Source organism: Columba livia, chromosome 1, assembly GCF_036013475.1.
Source record: "Columba livia isolate bColLiv1 breed racing homer chromosome 1, bColLiv1.pat.W.v2, whole genome shotgun sequence".
NCBI classification, from domain to species: Eukaryota; Metazoa; Chordata; class Aves; order Columbiformes; family Columbidae; genus Columba; species Columba livia.
In genome coordinates this window covers 144,794,667-144,811,570 of record NC_088602.1, presented here as the reverse complement: position 1 = coordinate 144,811,570, position 16,904 = coordinate 144,794,667, and the positions used below count along the sequence as shown (strand labels likewise).

At 40.7% G+C, this 16,904-nt stretch overlaps 1 protein-coding gene across 12 annotated transcripts in view; it reads left to right on the top strand.

The window, feature by feature from the left end:
• The window catches only part of FGD4 (FYVE, RhoGEF and PH domain containing 4), a 119,891-nt gene that overhangs the window by 38,368 nt on the left and 64,619 nt on the right, over window positions 1-16,904 (top strand). Inside the window, exon 1 of one of the 12 annotated variants that reach the window (XM_021284804.2) lies at window positions 3,553-4,237. The exons of 7 other annotated variants lie outside the window; for them this stretch is intronic. The gene's annotated coding sequence lies outside the window, so the exon portion shown is untranslated. Of the gene's footprint in view, window positions 1-3,552; window positions 4,238-4,347; window positions 5,963-6,652; window positions 7,676-7,768; window positions 8,260-16,904 lie in introns of those variants that run through there. 4 more of the 12 variants (XM_021284807.2, XM_021284806.2, XM_065035030.1 and 1 more) reach the window with 4 other exon arrangements.

Sequence of the window (16,904 nt, the reverse complement as noted above, 5' to 3'; positions counted from 1 at the left end):
GTGAACTGCCTATGAAGGAACGATAACTTTCAGGCCTGTACACCAAACAGGTCACAAAGATGGCCTAGTATGATCTCTCTCAATGTTTCTTTGGTTTTTTTATTATCCTTTAATGATAGCTGCCAAAAAAAAAAAAAGCTGTTGTAATAATAGAAGGCTAATTGCTACAGTGGATGGTGACGGTCCATGTCATTGAAATGGTGAGAAGGAGACGGTGCGTCTTCCTGCTGTGAATCCTGCTTTTGTAAACAGTAACAGTGTGGAAGGGAGAGGTTTATTGCCCAAAATGTTGACATCACTTAAGCAGTGGCTTTAAGAACAAGAGCAAAACATTTGCTGCCCCTTTTCCCACACGTAGCCTACACGTGCCCCCAGCCTATGGGGACATCAGGTGAAAAAAGAAGAAACTCTATAGTCTTGCTTCTTGTGGCGTTGTGCAATGCAAAACCATGGGGCCTGGAAACACTTGGGAAGTAAGGGGAATGCAACTCACCCAGGAGTGAGGTCTCCATTTGCTTTGTATCTATGGAGATGCTGCTGAGGAATCACTTGCTGTCTGCAAGGCTTTAATTCGTTGCTTTTCTTCTGCAAAGTTGCATGTTTTTTGATTTAGCAACTAATTGAGGTAAGACTGGAAGAGCATCTCTGCTATACAGATGGATCTTAAAGGACCAGTGTGGAAGCCTTACCTGTTCTGTGCTTATCACTAAAATGTTAAATCTTGGAATTGTAGACAAGAGGAAATTTTGCAAGTTTCAACCCTTACAACTGCTTACAAAATAATTTTTTTATACTCTTAAAAATGTAGACTTCCTATTATCCTTAAATGAACTTTCTCAATACCAAGTGGTACCAAGTTAAAAGAAATACATATTATATTGAAGCTGCTTTCTTTTAAGAAACAAAGGTGACAGTATAATAGAGGAGATCAATGGTCTAGTGTATCGCTTTATCTCTGGTGGTAGCACACAATTAGTACAGCTATCGGGAATTATGAGGTTTCAGTAAACGTCTTAAAACAGGTATGAGACATGGGCAAAATTGAAAATTATGTATGCATGAGGCCTTGGGTCAGTTACTGGGATGCTGTGGTTTGCTTTATAAATAAAGCTGCCAAATCTCATGCAGAGAACGGAGACTATCTTCTGTCAATATGACTTATTCTAATCTCACGTAACTTCTTTTGGGTGAATAGTTTTTAAGTGGTCATCACACATGCACAAAAATATCCAGTTTGAAAAGGATACATTTCTGAAGTCCAGTTTGAGTCCCCGTCAGCTTGCATAGAATACCAAAGTCTTGGTCTATCAGATAGCAACTGAGACTCGAATAAGCTGAAGCACATTATATCGGTATTATAACAGACAACCTCTTTAAGGGAATCAATTCAGGAGACAAGATATCAATGTTGTTTATTTTTCATTAATATCTTCCAGTTAAAAACAATTTATTATAGAAGTCCTATCTGGTTTAGAGTGGGCCAAAGAATAAGGGGAGTTGACTAAGTTTTCTTTCCCTTCTCCAGCCCTCTTCAAAACCATTTTGGTTGTGCTATTTTCCTCTCTTCTTTTCAAGTAGCTTGAATAAAACATTTGTTATATAGGGTATTTGTTTAGTGTTGCTTCACGTAACTTGCCTATTGCTTTTGCTAAAATTTGTAGTGCATTCCATTGCCCTTTTCTTTGTGTGATGGCTACTCTATGTAGTTTATTCAAATTTTTGCGCTATATCTGTGCAAAATCAGACTTAAGAACTAGAGAAAAATCCGAGTAAGAAGCTGAAATGAATTTTGACTGCTGTTGCCCTTTATTCTACTAGTGATCCTCCTCTAATGAGTACAGCTAGTACTTGTTCAAAAACAGATGGTTTAAGGGTCTTTGTTGATGTCTGGAACAGGTTTTCCAATGCCGAAATTGCTTATGATATTTCAGTAAACAACATAATTTTTTAAATATAAAGTTATAATTAGCATAAATCTAGAAAATTACTTTGTAGGAGGTCTCTTTCATGAAGGAAAAAAGACTGAAACTGAACTTGAATCCCTGTAATTTTGAAGTCAGTGTATTTACCAAGAGTTGTAATTGCTACAGTTGTTTTTTTTCCAGAAATGCATAAAGATATAAAATCAGTTAGTATATTAAAGTAATTTCTGAGTCATGGTCTTTATTTGTAAGAGGCAAAACAAGAAATGCCATCAGTGTTTCATAATGCTTAAATGCTGAAAAGTTTATATTATTGGCAAGTTAAACTGGAAATTGGCTTCCTTCCTTACGTTATTTTACCCTTTTTGCCAACAGATGATTAGGTTTGGTGTCCACAGTTTCTTGAGAAACTTTTGGTGATGTGAAGATGGCTTATTTAGAGGAAGAAAATGGGCTGAAATTAGCGTCATGAGTTAGAATGATCTGTGAGTCCTGGAAGGGAAGTTGGCAGACCTGGGTTTGGTCCCACGCCTGTCGCCAGTACCCACAGTGCCCATGTGAGTCCCCTCCGAAGTCTGGGTCCTCTTCAGCTGCCACATTTTCCATGGTGGGGACTCTCCCACCACTTATTGGGTGCTCAAGCCTTGTGAGGAGTGACATGAGGGACTTCCAGTGTTAATGCACTAGCAGTTCAGTAGTGGTGTCTCTTACTAATGTTAACAAAAACATCACTGCACTCACTGTGAAAGAACACAAACTTTCTTATGTAGTGAGAATGAGGGAAACTGAAAGTTTGAAGAGGGGGGGGAATTACTGAGCTCCATGCCTGGAACCACCCAGAGGAAAAGTCATGTGTTTTTGTGGTGGTAGGTTCCTGCATAGGGTTTTTCAGTCTCTTACAGGAACAAACACTACCCTGAAGGACCAGCTATATGATCAAAGGTGCCATTAAGGGAGAAGATAAACCATTTTCCCTTCCTCAAAAGAATAATTCAGAAGACCTGAGTTAGCATGTAGGAACTTGAAGTCCAAGTTTGGCTCAGCTTTAAGTAAAATTACTCACTTTTTTTTTTTTTTTTGACACACTGTTAGTCATAAGCGCTGAATGTTTTTGAGTGAGGGAGAGAAAGTTTGAATGCGTCAACAGTCAGTCCATGAACTACAGCACTGCCATGCTTTTCCCCATCCAGTGATTCGAGCCTTAAGTGTTTTGAGACATGGTGCTGTGCAACTCATCAGTATTTAAAGCCTTAATACATTCTTTCAAAGCTCTTTTTATTTTACAGACAAGATCATTATCAGTTGGTCTTGAAAAGCCACTTCCCTTTCCCTTCCAGATAACATTGGTGGGAATTTTGCTGAGCTGGTGCGCGCAGTCAGCGTAGGTGTGTAGCTGCGCAGGATCTGGCCGGGTGAGACCAGTGGTTTCAGGCACAGCTTTGATGCGAAAAAAGGCTTTTCCAGACACGCCTCCCCCGGCAGCCTGGTTGTGCAGCAGAGACACAGTGGTTTTGCCTGCTGCTGACTCAGCGTTGGTCTTGGCAGATGCAGGAGCAGATCAGCCTGGCAGAAGCCCTAAGACCAAAAGCAAGGGTCTGTGCAGTTCTTGTCGAGTAAAACTCAGGCTGGGAGATGATGTAATTCTTGAGGGGAGCAATTTCAAGGTATTGGAGACAGAGATCAGGCAGCAAATATTCCCATCATTCTGAAATCAAACCCATTCAGCGGAAACGAGCGTGCCTTCAGAAAATAATTTTGTTGTGGGGGAAGAACACTCAGCTAATTTCTCTGAACCCTCTGCTTTAATAGTAAATGAAAACTCTTGCTAGCTTCACCTCCATCTCAGTGTGTTTTATCTCACCCCGCCCCCTTGCACAACGCAGGAATGGGCAATGTCAAGGTTAAACCTGTTTGCGAGCTTTTGTTAAGGTGTTTTGCCTGCTCGGAGAGGCAAAGCACCTGCTAGGCATGCCCAGTGCACGCTAGGAGCTGGCTCTCCCTTCCTTCCCTAAGGCTTTGCAAGGCTGAAGCACAAAGAGCGCTTGTTGCCCAGTCCCCGGGAGTCTCCCAGTGCTACCACTAGCTGGGGAGGACTGGTTACCATGGAGGCTGCCATCTGTTCGCTCCCCGCTGGAATGTGATTATCCTTGCTGGGTTGGGAACCAGCAAAAAGCAGGGGAGCGTGTGCTGTCGGCAATTATCTGCAATGGAGTGCGTTAATGGAAGGCTGGAATTAGCTAGCTGGAGAAGCACATAAAAGGGTTTTACCAAAATTATTAATGATTTCTAGCCAAGAGGAGTAAGCTTTTTGCAAGGTCAGTACTAAATTCAGTATGTTTGCAGGTAATTTTTAATTGGTGCAGTGGCTTTATGATTTAAGGATGGTAGCAGCACAGAAATAATGCTTATTGTTAAGAGGGTGGGGAGGGAGAATTGTATTTTAAAGATCTTTGTCTGTTTCAGTTCAAGCAGTTTAATTTGGGGTCGTTAAAGTAGTAAGTCAGAACAATAACTGGCCGAACTGACACAAATGGAGCAATTCATATCTCTTGTCTTTGTGAAATGCTGTTCGCTGCCAAATCTGTTTGATTTACATGCCTTTTCATGCTGATTGCTTTTTGTGTAAGTGATTTTTTTTTGGATGTAGTACGTGTTTGGTTTTCATACTGGCATGAAGAGTGAGACGAGGGGAAATGTTCAAACGGAGCTGCCGATACAATGGATGTTTAGGGTGTTTTATGCAGTTTGCTCAGAGGAAGCACCGTAAGGGAGACAGAATGCAGGAGCAGCTCTTCTACTCTCTATTCACACCCTCTGACCCTCTTTCCAACTCACCAACTGACCAAACCTTTTAGACTCTTTCTCTTATGGAGCTTAATTGTATGGAGACCTGACATGAGTTTTCAGGATGCTCTGCAAATGTCATGGCTGTTTTGATGTCAGGATTTTAAAGGGGAAAATAAAATCAGAAATATATGCTTATAAGGCTTTCGTGCCCTATAGAAGACATTTTTTGTTATATTGTAGGAGCTAGGAATGTTAAATTTTTTAATAGTAAATGCATGATGAACATTTGTGTGCAGTTCAAATTACTAACTTAAACAAGAGGCATTAAAATTAATTTGTATCCCAGATAGACCAAACATTAATTCAGCAGATATTTTTAGTGATGTATGGGCTTTCCCTTTTCAAATAAAGCTCTTATACTGCATCCCTGTTGTTGCCAGGACTGCCATTTTTATTTGATACAGGGGAGGACACTATTAGAAGCTTTTAATTAAAACTTCCACTTATCTGCCCCCTGCTTTGATGCAAGTAAAATGTCAGTACATTAGAGTTTGGGAGGAAAGTTACCAATGGGGTTAATAAGTGACCATTGCAACGTATTTGACTAGGATAAATTTTTAACCTACGCGATGCTTTCCAAGTCTTGGTGCCTAACAAAAGTGTGCGTGTGGGAGGTTGAGGGGGTTTTTATTTCTTTGAGTACTTTAACTGTTTATAGTGTATGAGCTTTTCTTGTGCGTATAGGAGCTGGGTATATGTGTCTTAAGTCCTTTGAGACATCATGTCACACTTGCACGTTGGTAAAACTGGGCAAGTACTCTCAATGGAACCTGTATCATCTTGTAATTAAAAGGACTTTTTTTAACCCCTTCCTTCCCCAGAATGTAAGTATTGCATTGCCATTGAAGGGCGTGCAAAACTTGCTTTTAATGGGCTGCAGTGGACTTGTTCACACGTGCAAGTTGCAGGTCTGTAATTGTGCTGTTAAAAAGAGCGCAGGAGGCAGATTGGCTTCATTGCTGGAAAAGAGATTAGACTTTCACCCTTCAGATGCTACGCTGAACCTAGCTGGAGGGAAGGGCAACCACCCCAAGGTTATCCTGTGTCTGGCGTGGGATGGGTTTCAGTTCTCCGGTCTGTTTCCAGTTTCCAGTACGGTAGCTGTTACCTACAGGATTCACTGTATATGTGGATGTGAATTACTGTCTCGTTGGCAAGTCTTCACAGAGAGCAACAGTCATATTGACATAAAGGTAATGGCTTGTATATACCCCTTTCAGAGGTGATTTCTCCTGGTGGGCTGAGAAGCTTGTTTTTCCACTGCCTTTGCTAAACCTGTTTCAAGGAGAAATAGGGGACTTTACTTTTACCATTCTCCAGCTATTATCATATTCTCTGACAAGCACTGTGTAAATGTCCACATAGTCTTGAGCAAACATTTGTTTTATTTCCTGCTCTGAATGCTCCGTTGAATGTGGCTGTTGAATACTCTTTTTTTTTCTTATTAAATTTTACTTCAGGTCACTGGGTCAGTGTTGATTTGCAGATGCAGGACTTAAAGACTAGACACTCTTTAATCCATCTGAGCATCTGGCCTTTCATAGTAGACATCCCATTTCTGTGTAACAGAGGAACTGTTAAATGTCTGTTTGAAATTAATGATTTTTTTCAAAAGATTTTTTTAATCTTTGGTAGATTATTTCAAGCGGCTCTGATGTTTATACTTAATGCAAACAAATGAGGGTCAGTGTAATCTGTTACATGATCTCTTGAAGGAGATTTACTCTAAAATACAGGCTTTGGGTGCAGTAGAGGTGATGGGTCATACTGAGTAGGGGATTTTTTGGGTGTTTTGTTTGCCTGGTGTGGTTTTTTTTTTTTTTTTTTTTTTTTTTTTTTTTTGTAGAGGATAAGCTCAATTTAGGTACATCATCTCACAAAAAAAGAACATTTTGAATGAACTCTCAACTAAATAGTGCCTAGAAACACAATCTAGTATACAGTGGGCTCATAATAATTTTGCTTCAGGGCACTTGTCATTAAATGGTAAAATCCTGAGTCAATATATAGGAAACTGGCTTGCATATAAACGATCACAATTGTTTTCTTCAAACAGACAAGTCTTTCTGCTTTCCACTTGACACATGACTCTGGAATGCTGTTTGGTATGACTTGGATTTATTTATACATTGTATTCAGGCTGCTACTTGGTGGACCTTTTAAACATGCTTAGTTCTCAATACACTTTTTTTCCTGCCATTTACTCATGTATTCTGACCATTAAAACAAACAAAAAATCCCAGGCTCTGTACTTTCTCCTTATAGCAGCATGGCTATTTCAAGGTTAAAGCCTGCAGCTCTCTCTGAAGGGCCAACTGTTTTGGAAAGTCCTTTTGCCTGTTTACAAACTGTTCTCTTTGCAGCTCCCATGAAATAATGGAGTCCTCGGGATGCTGGATGTGGGAGGATAAACCCGCTGACACAGGCACTGCTGCTGTTGGGCTGTTTATTGGGCCTTAGTCATGTAAAATCGCTTGCGTCTTTTATGGTTTGTATGGGTGGGGACAAAATGCAGCCATTGACACTTTTTTTTCACAGTGCTTGAAATTGCTGTACCCGATCTTAGAAAACATCAGAATTGTTGATCATTGTAAGAAACTGGTGCAGTGAGATGATGAGTAAGTAATTGTGAGAGAATGGCAATGTGCAGATTAATGAGGCGTCTGTGAATTGTGGCAGGTTTTGTTAGTCTTTTCCAGAGAGGCTTGCATTTAGTACAGGAGTACTTTTGTTCTTCCTTGTTGAGGTGTCTAGTTGAAGAACCTGAAGACACAAAGCTGTTCTCCAAATAGCTGCAGACAACATTCCTCCCAGAGAAAACTTGTTCACAGTTGGGAGAAGAAAAGGGTGGGGATAAGTCGCTGCATGCCAGCAACAGAATATCTTGAAGTGGAATTATTTTGGAGGTGGGTTGGTGTTTTGTTTTGTTTGTATGTTTTCCAGTTCATCCAGTTGCTCTTACAAAATGCGATAATTAGCTGTTCGTTTTAAGTATAAAAATACTTCTTGGACTGAAAGATACATGGGAAATGTTTACTTTTTGATGAATATCTGAGCAAAGTGAGTACTTGAGTACATTTGGGAATGTGGAGCTCAGGACTGGAAGGAGCCATTTGGTCACTGAGGATTTTTTTGTGGGTTTTTTTCCCCGCCCTCTTCAGTGACAGTCAGCCATGTAACTTACATCTTGTTTAGATGTTCAGATGACTTTTCTTCTGGCACACTGAGAACCACAGGCTGTTACTGGCTATAGGAAATGAATGAACTTTAAACAAAACTTTATAGTGACCAAAAGCCAATGCTACGTTGTGCTTCAGAAACTGAGCAAGAAAGATTGAAGTCATTGCCAGCGTCATGAGATTCCTGTTAGCAGACACTTCAGAAAAAAACTCTGCTACCAGCAGGATGCTTACCCAGACTCAATAGCCATAGCCAGGCTCCAGTGCTTCAGAGGAAAGAGAACCCAAAAGGTCCACATTCTGAATCAGAGGTAAGAAGAGTCTTCTAGTCCAGCCACATGGCCAGTAGTAGTAGAAGTGCTTTTCCAACTGCTGATCTTTGGAGGATCATTCACTGCAGTTTTTTATGCTTGCTCTCGATGATCTGTAGACATCTGCTGGCCTGTGCATCCTTTGGACTGTACTTTGACGCCAAAGAAGCACTTTCATGAAGTTCATATAGATGCAGCTAACCCTGGTTTTAAAATGTTGCAACTTGTAGTGACACTTTGGGGGTGTCTAAATAAGTAGTTGTGGTCATAGTTCTGAGTATCCAGTTTATATTTGATAGCTTTGATTGAAACAAAGTACCGTGCAAGCCTTTTTAGCAAAGACTCATGAACTGGGTATTGAGGCTTCAAAATACTTGAATTCCAGTCTCTTCTACAGTTAAGGGTTTTGTTTTGCAGGCATTAAGTATTGCCATGGGTGGTGTGGCATATTCCCTGGAGTAGTGTTGAACATAGCTGCTGTTTGAGTAGCAGAGGGAAAATTAGCTCAAGAGCTTGTAAAATTACTTGAAAGAACAAGTTGATTCTGTAATGAGTTATTCCTGCAGGGCATGACCTGAACTTTTCACTTGGAATTTTTGTTCCTTTTAGGTTTTCCTTAGTCCCGGCATCTCTTATGCTCCTGCAGCCCAGTCCCATTTCCTACATGACATATGTTTTTTTGTGTGTGTGGTGTTGGTTTTTTTGTTTGTTTTGTATTCCCCTTATTAAGGAGGTCACTGGTGCTCAGGAGGATGAGTGGGAGCATGAAGTGTCTTTTCTGTAATTCAAGATACCCTGATGGCTTCCCATATGATGTTTGCAGGAGTTACATCGAGACTGAGGTTTATTAACTTAGAATAAATAATTTGATGCTATTTTTACTTGCATTAAACATGGTCAAGTATTGTATACTTGTTAAGCTCCCTAAAATATCAAGAGAGTTCATAGGTTATATAAGATTACCTGTTGCTATTCTTTAAAGATCCTGTGCCGCTTTTCTTTACAGCTGTAATAGTTCTCTGACATCTTGATGTGCCAAGGCAGTTTCCATGACTAATTTTGATGTCTGTTCTCTTCAGTAGCTCTTGTTCACACCATTGCTTGGAGCCCTATGTTGCTGTCAGGACTTGACTGCCCACTGTAATGCAACCAGCAAGTGTTTTTGTCCCTTGGCTTGTCAACATTTCTATGTGTCAGTTTTAACTGTGGAAGCTGCTACAAACAAATTTTTAAAGATAGCTGCTATAGGCAAAAATAAAATGGAAGACTTAGTGGTGGAATTAGAGCTTTACCTAAGAATTGGAACACAGCAGTTAAATGCTAACACGATGAAACAGTCACAGTTAGCAGTGTGAGCACTGTTTGCCCTTAGTAAAGTCAGCAATGCTGCACCCTTCTGTTGTCTGCTAGCATCGATTATTTTGGGTAAAAGCTCTTTTTAAAAACTCAGTCTAGAACGCTATAGTCAAAGCACCTTGTCCACCAATTTTTCCCCATTTTACCACTTGTTCTGCAAGCTGTGGCCTAATTTCTGCCATAACAGGATAATTACTGTCTGTGGATTTTTGTGTTTATGAAGCTGATCTTATTGATTGTAAAATATAGTCTTTCTAAACAATTGACTTAAATTTTCCAGACTTGTCTTACTGCTTATGTTACTTGTCTTACTGCTGATGTTTCTCTGGTTTGAATGAGAATATTCCAAATATTTTGTAATGTTGAAACATTCTGAAGACTGCAGAATGCGTTTTTGCATGCTGCTTAACACAGTAGTAAAACTTCAGGTGGGAGCTGAGGGCTTTTTTGTGTGTCTTCTATGGGACATCTTCAGCTTCTGTGAATGATCCACAGAGCTTTTGAAGTGTGATGGTACTGCAATCTGCTATTAGACCTTTTCAATGCAAAACAATGCACAGGACATAGTCATGACGAGACAGAAAAGCCGCTCAATCCAACATTATCTACTTAGTTCTTTGATACTGTAGTGTATTAATAATGTTTTGATGGATTAAGATTTTCGTTGTAGATCACTGAAACTGCTTTAATCCAGTTTATCGCAAAACCGGGTGGCATTTTAGAATCTCTTTCTGTAAGAAAGACAACAATGACATTTGACTCTGTTTTGTAGTTGGCGTGTTCTCTGATTCTAGCTTTTTAGTGTTCATAGATAGCAGTAAAAGAACTGGAAGGAAAAGCCTATTGATTGCTTCCATGTTAAAATAAATGATGAAAAGCTATTACTGTCTGCCTGATGAGGTCTGGGGTGCGGATAGCAATAATTTAAAGGAAATTATAGTTTCATTAGTGCCAATGTGGTCTCTTTAAAGGCTGTGTTTAACTATTAGCTCAACTTCACTATGTAAAACATACGCAACTGTCTCTGATCTTGCACCCTTATTGCACCAAAAGTTGAAACACACTTCTGCTTTTTCTTATTTGTCACCACCATCTATAATGTTACTTTCTGTTTTTGAAAGAATTTTTTGGGGGAGTTCCTTTTTATCACTTTTCACTGAATACTTGAGAGACACAAGGCTAGATGGACTGGAAAAAAGCAGGACTATGTATTAGTGGCAGGGGGAAAAAGCTCTGTAAAGAAAGTCCTGAAATAAATAACTTACGTTTTTTCTATGGATAAACAACATTTAATCCAATTCCTTGTATTCCTTAAACACGTGTTCATTAGAGCATAAGCAAAACAGCGCTGGGTGCATGGGGGATTCACTCCACCCAACACGCGCACTTTTAACAATAAGAAGTGTGCTTAAATACAGTATGGTATTACATATTCATAATGACCCCAGAAACGCCTATGCGTATTCATGACCTTTCCTGCTTTTTATTAAAATGAGTCTCAGATAACCATTTACATATTCCCCTCCTTGACCCTCCCCTGTTGCGCCTGCACAATGTCACTTGGTGAATTTGAGGAAGGGTCTTTAGGGGTCTTTGGATGAAGGCTCCTTCAGCTTCGTCACAGTGGACTTTTTACCTTTGGCTCATTAGGAGGAACTGGCTGGAACCCAAGCTACCAAACCGACTGAAACCAGACTGGCGCCCCCTTTTTGCTGTAAATCTTGGCTATCTTGTCTCCTCAATGTTGCAGCTGGTGCTGTAAAACTTCTTATCTCGGCATTTAATGAAGTCCTGCTTTTTTTAGCACAATTAGTTACATACAGCTCTAAACTAGATATTAATTATGTGGTTTAAAATGTTAGCTTGTTAGTAGGCCCTTATTATATAGCTGCTTAACCCTTAAAATGTTAGTTCCCTCTATCAATATAACTTCCTAAACAAGTTTCATAACTTTTTACATAGAACTTAACCTCCTTTCCCTTTTCCAAGTTCAGAGTCCATGCCTCAGTTGGCTATACCTGTAAACATTAAACATCTTAGCATGAATCACAACTGCATTTTTCACAGTCCCGATTTGTTGACTGTCCTATGAGTATTAGGTTAAATTGGCCCTAGCAGGACAAAATCAGGAGACTAAGGCTGTTTATATATTTGAGGCAGAAGGAAGTAGTCATGATCAGATAGTGGAATTTTCTGTCCTGAGACCTTGGTCTACTGAAAGACGTCCCTGCTCACAGCAGGGGGACTGAACTGAATGATCTTTAAAGGCTCCTTCCCATGTAAACCATTCTGTGGTTCTATAATTTCAGGAACTGGTGTGTTCTGGAGAAAGTTAGTCTGATGCTTTCTATAATGTGACAGGGAGGACAGAGAAAGGTGGAAAGGGAACACGATGTGTTATGCTGTCAAGTATCTTTTTGCCAGAAAGCATGGAGTCAGAGTTAAGGTAGAATAGATTGAAAATGCCTATACTGTCACATATTATGTGGAAATATAAATAGGAATCAGGAAGAGATTAAGCAAATTCATGGTGAATATGTCTTTCAACAACTGGTAAAATACAGTTGCACAAATGCATCTGCTGACATGGCTGATCCCTGAAAACTGATGCTGGAAGTTGTGGAGATTGGGGCAAAGATAATTGTGTGTTTGCTGCCTTCTGCTGTAGGTTACCCAAACATTTGCTGCTTCTTGTTTTCAGACACAGAATATTTGATTTAATGATTATTTTTTTTTTCCTGACCCCATGGTTCATACACTCTTATCTACTCTATAAATGTATTGATGTTTCTTGTGAATCTTCCATGTTTTTATTAACTTAAACTAAGAATAAATTTGTACTTTATTTTTAGTATCTATCACTGCCCAAAATTGTGTTTTTGTTTTTTTTTTTTTTTTTTTTATATGGAAGCAAAATTGCTGCCACTGCATTCTGACCTGTTTCACTTATGAGTCTTTTACTGTTTGGATTTCTAATGTGGCAGGGTAATATTTAAGTTGTGGATTCAGCCTTTCAGTCTACTGCTGAACCTAAGGAAAGCCGTGTGTGGTTGCCTTTCTGTTTCAGGTTGTGGGGTTTTTTTTTGGTCTTTTTGAGGTGTGCGTGTGTGTTTTGTGTGTGTGTGGCCAAAAGCTAAATTAACTGGAAAATGACGGTCTGTGCCACAAAGATGTTAAATGAGTGATACGTTTAGTCTTTGGAGGTGAATGGTGGCACAACACTATCAGGGTAGGTCACAAACTTTTTCCTCTTCCCTTTTTTCCACTCTTCTTTAAAGAAAGTTATGGGTTTCTGTGGTAGCAACTACAACATGGTCCCAAACTGGTGGGGCACCAGAGCTGCTCTCCTGGCTTTGCACCATCCAGCTCTGCTGCTCTAACCATGTACGGCTGGCAGGAGAGCATGGTGGCAAGTGGGAATGTCACCATCAGAGGTAATACTATCCCTGAAGAAGGGGCAGCAGCTGCAGTGAAGGCAGGAGGCCTGAAGAAGCAGCCTTCTCAGGGGCGAAGGCATGTCAAGGAGAAAGCAGTGAAGGCAATATGAGAAAAGGCAGAGCTGCAGGGACAGAGTGTATTCTCTTTGTATTTATTTGCTAATTGTGTGTTAGTGGAATTGAACAGAAAGTGGAATTGAACAGATAACACTATGAACAGTAATTTCCCTAAATCATAGCTTGAATCTTTCTCTCAATTTTGTAATACACAGATAGGTAGATAAAAATGAAATAGTGAACTGTTAAGCTTTTTTTTTTTTTTTTTTTTTTTTTTTTTTTTTTTTTTTTTAAGCAGAAGATTTGGCAAATCCAACCCAGTTGATAAAGGCAGAGCCTTTGACCACTTCCCACATCTAAAACCAAAATCCTATAACAATTGATGATCTTTCTTTGCTAGAGAAGATTAATTGAAAAATGAATCACAGATTCCTGGATTTTTTTTTTTAAATATGGAAAGTACTTTAAGCTACAGAAAAACAGCGTTATATGATTAGTGTAAAATATACAGTTGCCATAGCAAAAGCACTTTTAATAGAACAGATATCAGTGACATGACACTCAATGATCTTTAATATAGTTCTTTGATTTTGTAGAACTACAACCATTTGATTATTTGTTTGTCGAATTTTGTAGTTCCTTGTATTACTTTTGTGCTTCAACCAATTGCAGACACTAAGATGCTACAATAACACATGCTGTACAAATGTAGGACAAGACAGCAGGCTTTTCTCCTAAGAAATTATATTGCATGTCCTTTGGGTTTTTGTGCAGGCTTTGACACAGGCTTTCCCTTTGGGACACATGATACAGCTGAGCTGGAAGAAAAAAAAAGATGGAAAAATACTGCTATTTACTTTCTAATTATGGCATGGTAGTTGTCCATCACACCTGCTTTGAGATTGCTTATCTTAAACCCAGTTCCTTGCATGAGAACCAGGAGAGCTACTAGCAGAGGGGATATTGAAATAGTCATTGGTTTCAGAACTGGGAGAAAAAGTGTCCTTACAACAAACTTGTTTCTGTTTTGGGCTTCAGATCCAGAGTCTCCCACCATAGCATTTCTCATCTTGCTGGAGGCTTCATACTCATCTTTTGAAGGTGCTATTGTTAATTTTCCTTGTTGCAGCAGTCCTGAATAACCATTCCTAAACTCTCTCCCTCACAGCCCACTTCTGTGTGGACTTTTCCTCCTCCTTCCTCTTCCTGGTGGTTACGTGGTCATTTGCTTAATCTGGAATTTTTTTCCATGTCTGCTTGCTCATTGTATACCTGCAAATCTTGAGTTTCTTCTGAAACAACTGTTTCTTCTTCCTCACACAACTGTGTGGCAGAGCTTTAAGGATGCAGCTTAATAAGACAATGAATTAACTGTTTCCTGGAAGGATTTTGTTCTCGCTCTCTGTTCTTCTCTCCCACTTTCTCCTTCTGTTGACACTGATGCTCATCTGACCACATGGGCCATCTCAGCCTGCTAAATTAACAGAACAATCCAAAAGAAAATTCGTAAGTTTCTGGCAGATGAGTGAGCTGAACTAACTGGCTTGCTATGGTGCAATGGAAGACTCAGTGCAAGGAGAGGGAGAGCCAGATGTTCCTTTGTCAGCAGCCAGCCACTAGCTTGGTAAAACACAGCTCTTGGGCTGCACACAGATTTTCTCGCCTTGTCTCTCCCAAGGATACTGGGCAACTATGTGTGAATTTAATCCTTCATGTACCCATTCAAGGGTCCTTGTCAACGCTTCACAGCTACTGCATTCAGTCATCATTAACCTCTGCAGTCCTTGGGCTGACCCACACTGGTATCTTTGGGTGAGATGCTGGAGTTGAGTTAACATGACAGCTTGGCACTGGGAAGGGCCATCATGTTTCTTCTCTCTTTGCTGAACTATGCAGCACTATGGTCCCCACCACACACCTCCTGGAGTTTGTCACATTGTACAAAACGCTGATTCAGCTTCCTCACCTGGAACAACACAGTTTGCTTTGCCTGCTAGGTTGCATTGGCTTATCGTCGGCTGGACATTCTTTTAAGGAAGGAACGTGATATTAGCTGCAAGGGGGAATGATGGAAGTGGGATCTGTTAATCTTGGAAGCAGAAACACTAAACTGAAATGCAACACTAACCACATTCTTTTGGGCTTCATGTCCTTTTATTTGGCAAAGATGGTAAACTCCTGCACATCCATGTGGTGGTTTCTCTTGTTTGTAGCTCTTGGTACTTGGCTGCTTGAATTTTTAAGCCATTTACTTTGCCACATTTTGGCTTTGCAGTTTTACTATCCACCCATGGTGATTAGACTCAGAAATGCCCATTGTATACCCCCTTACCATCAAAAGAAACAACAAAGCACCAGTGGTAGGCCTTGGTTTGAGCTCTTTCACAGTGCTCAAAAAGTAGAGGATAGTCATCACTTCAGTACAGCAAGAAGGTGCAGCTAGGAGTGATGACCACCTTCCCTTTTAGCATGCTTGGAGCAGTGCAGCTTTCTCCCAAATTTTAACTGAGACCATTGTACATATTTGCAGATCCCAAGGTGTCCTTTGATTTGTGTGCCTGCACCCCAAGTGAATTTTCAGACTTTTTTTTTGTGTGTGTGTGTTGTTGCAGAAGTATCTGTTCAAAACTACAGTATTTAGCGAGTTGTGTGCCTTTTTTATTTTTTTTTAAGGTTTGGTTTATATCCATTCAGACTTCTGCATAAAATCACTTGTTACTCGTTTTAGACTATCCCAAGAATCATGAGGAGTGCAGCACATGGAAGGTCTGGCAGAAGTAGGGGGTCACTTCGTGACAAGGGTGTTTGGTAATAGCTGATCCCATTGCCCTAAAAATAGCTGTCAGGCAAGTTGAACCCCTCTGCAGGCTACTGCCAGGCTTTTGAGACAGTAGTACCTCAGAAACTTTTTTGGGATAAGGACTGTGGTGGTTTGGCCCTGGCTGGACTCCAGATGTCCACCAAAGCTGCTCTATCACTCTTCTCCTCAGCTGGACATAGGAGAGAAAATATAATGAAAGGCTTGTGGGTTGAGGTAAGGACAGGGAGAGCTCACTCGCCAATTACCATCATGGGCAGAACAGACTTGACCTGGGGAAATTGGTTTACCCTACTCCGATTTGATTGGTGGTAATGAGAAATAAAACTAAACACCTTCCTGCCACCCTTCCCTCCCAGGCTTAACTTCACTCCCAATTTCCCTACCTCCTCTGCACCAGTGGCACAGGAGGATGGGGAATGAGGGTTGCAGTCAGTGCATCACATGTCTCTTGTTGTTCCTTCCTCCTCAGAGGGAAGATTCCTCACACCATTCCTCTGCTCCAGTGTGGGGTCCCAGTTCTCCACAAACTTCTCCAATGTGGGTCCTTCCCCCAGACTGCAGTTCTTCATGAACTGCTCCAGCATGGATCCCTTCCATGAGGCCACAGATCTTGCCAGGACCCTGTTCCATCATGGGCTTCCCATGGGGTCACGACTGCCTTTGGGCATCCACCTGCTCTGGCATTGGTCCTCCATGGGCTACAGGTAGAGATCTGCTCTACTGTGGACCTCCATGGGCTGCAGGGGAATCTCTGCTCTGGCAGCTGGAGCACCTCCTGCCCCTCCTTCTTCAGTGTCATTGGCTTCTGCAGGGCTGTTTCTCTCACATATTTTCACGCCTTCCTCTGGCTGCTATTGCTGTTGTGCAGTAGATTTCCCTTCTTAACTCTGCTATCCCAGAGGCACTACCACCATCACTCATGAGCTCAGTGGCAGGACTGTCTTGGAGTCGACTGGCATTGGCTCTGTTGGACA